The 2,500-nt window shown below is 54.8% G+C and overlaps 1 non-coding gene across 1 annotated transcript in view; it reads left to right on the forward strand.

Annotated features, from left to right (window-relative positions):
• The first annotated feature begins 889 nt into the window (after positions 1-889).
• The window catches only part of LOC121874963, a 4,258-nt gene continuing 2,647 nt past the window's right edge, over positions 890-2,500 (forward strand). The window contains exon 1 of the ribosomal RNA XR_006090521.1: positions 890-2,500. This exon is cut by the window's right edge and continues 2,647 nt beyond it. This is a non-coding gene — a ribosomal RNA (large subunit ribosomal RNA).

Below are 2,500 nucleotides of genomic sequence, written 5' to 3' on the forward strand. Positions count from 1 at the left end.
AAATAACTGGAGGCGGCGCTCTTTTGCCTGCTGTCAACAGAGACACGAATGGCCGTCGGCCGCTCATGGCTGATGCTGCACATGTTCTAAGAGGCACTCCATCCCACGAAGAGGAAACGAAACCGGGTCGGATATCTTTTAAGTAAGCCCCGCCGGAATTTCGTCTATCACCTCGAAAAGAGTGCTTGGCATGCATTGCAGTGGAACCTAAATTGATGAGTGCGCCTGGGCCCGCAGTCTACCATGTAGTGGTGCAGGCAGAGAGATGAGAATGCTTGGGTGACGCCGTGCTCTTCCTCAGGCGCTCCTCCACCCTCTCCCACGGTCAGACGCGGTGTGGGCGTTCTCTTTGAGAGTTCGCCACGAGTCCACGTCTATCTCATGACTGGGAGGGAGGCAGGGGGAGTTCTCTCTAAACGCGTTAAAGACGGTGTTGCGCCTCATAACGGCGCTGGCCGGGATAGAGCACTAGTTCTGCAGCCGGAAAGGCCGCTCACGCCAATTAATACTGCGACTCTCGCTCTCTTTCTCCGGATAAACAAGTGCCACTGCTGTGGCATGCGGGAACGGGGAAAGAGGTCAAAGTTTAAGCGGCAAAGGTGCGGCCGAGTAAGGGCGGAACACGAGCGTATATGCATTAAAACTGTGTGTGTATATGACTCTGCGAGAGATGTTCTGCTGGAACACTTTTCCTATTGGCTATTTACCACTCAATGAGAAAGAACGGAGTCAGGGGTGGGAGTGCCGGCGCCATGGCCGCTGGTACCCCCGCGACAAGCCCCTCAAACCTTCCTGCCTGGTAATGTCGGTGGTGAAGAAAGTCGGTGGCAGAGCGTCTTCCGCTTCGTGGTTGGGGAACTTGTTCCCCTAAGGATGATGAGACCACGATCGACCTCGTAGTAGGAGAGAGCTACCCGCCAAATTTAAGCATATTAATAAGCGGAGGAAAAGAAACCAACAGGGATTCCCTTAGTAAGGGCGACTGAACCGGGAAAAGCCCAGCGCATAACCTCGATGTCTTCGGGCACGAGGGGTGTTGCGTTTCAGAGGGTCCAGCACGCCGTCCCATACCGTCTAAGTCAAGCTTGAAAGCGGCCACTGCCCATGGAGGGTGACAGGCCCGTATGGCGGCGCCCGTGAGGGTACAGATGGGACGGTCGGAAAGGGCCTCTCTGTAGAATCGGGTTGCTTGAAAGTGCAGCCCAAAGCAGGTGGTAAACTCCATCTAAGGCTAAATATGACCACGAGACCGATAGCGAACAAGTACGTGAGAAAGTTGAAAAAGAACTTTGAAGAAGAGGATTCAAAATCGTGGAAACCGTTAGAGCCAAAGCGAATTTGGAAACTTTCGAAGGTCGAACTGAGGGATTCAACTCGTCGGCTGTCGGCTGGGTGGGGTGTTGTAATTGGCGACCCAAAATGTTTAGGCGCGCCCCCCTCCACGCTAGCGTCGGCGGGCGTATTCGCCTCGTAGTAGGTCACGCGACCGTTACTGGGGACATCGAAGGCAATCCGGACCTAATTACCTCGCCGCCCGACTCTCAACTCGTCTGGGGAGACCAGCGGCAGAGGAATTTCCACGGTGTCCTGGCTGCCCTCTGCGGCGGTCGTCGAGAGCTTACGCCGCTTCGTGGCCCAGTTTTACTCGCCCGGTGTGCAAAATTCGGTGTGATCCACCGACCGTCTTGGCTGGACCAAGGAGTCTAACATGTGTGTGCAAGTCAATGGGCTCACTAAACGAAAAGCGAAATGAAAGTAGCGGTAGCCGGGGCAGCTGTAACAGGCTCTCCGGTGCGTCTTGGGCGATCTGACGGCTGCCTGCGGCCATACGCCCGCGACAAGCGGGTGAATCTCCCGATCTCTGGGCGTTGCGTGTGGTGGAGAGTCGTCAGAACTGATAGTGGATTTAATTTCCTCATGGGCGCGGAAGCGGGACTTGCACCAAAACGCGTGCTGTCCGTCCCCAGAAGCAGGCCGTCAATGGCAATGAAGCACAGGGGGAGCAGGCTCGCCCGGGCGGTCGGCAAATACCATGAGCATAGTAGGACCGAAAGATGGTGAACTATGCCTGGCCAGGATGAAGCCAGAGGAAACTCTGGTGGAGGTCCGTAGCGATTCTGACGTGCAAATCGATCGTCGGAGCTGGGTATAGGGGCGAAAGACTAATCGAATCATCTGGTAGCTGGTTCCCTCCGAAGTTTCCCTCAGGATAGCTGGAACTCGCAGGGTGAATTTCATCCGGTAAAGCGAATGATTAGAGGTCTTGGGGACGAAACGTCCTCAACCTATTCTCAAACTTTAAATGGGTGAGATGCCGAGCTTGCTTGTAGGGATGAAGCTCCGGCGACTAATCTGAGTATCTAGTGGGCCACTTTTGGTAAGCAGAACTGGCGCTGTGGGATGAACCAAACGTCGAGTTAAGGGGGCTAAATGAATGCTCATTCAGATCCCATTGAAAGGCGTTGGTTGCTATAGACAGCAGGACGGTGGCCATGGAAGT

Source organism: Homarus americanus, unplaced genomic scaffold, assembly GCF_018991925.1.
Source record: "Homarus americanus isolate GMGI-L3 unplaced genomic scaffold, GMGI_Hamer_2.0 scaffold54338, whole genome shotgun sequence".
Taxonomy (NCBI): domain Eukaryota; kingdom Metazoa; phylum Arthropoda; class Malacostraca; order Decapoda; family Nephropidae; genus Homarus; species Homarus americanus.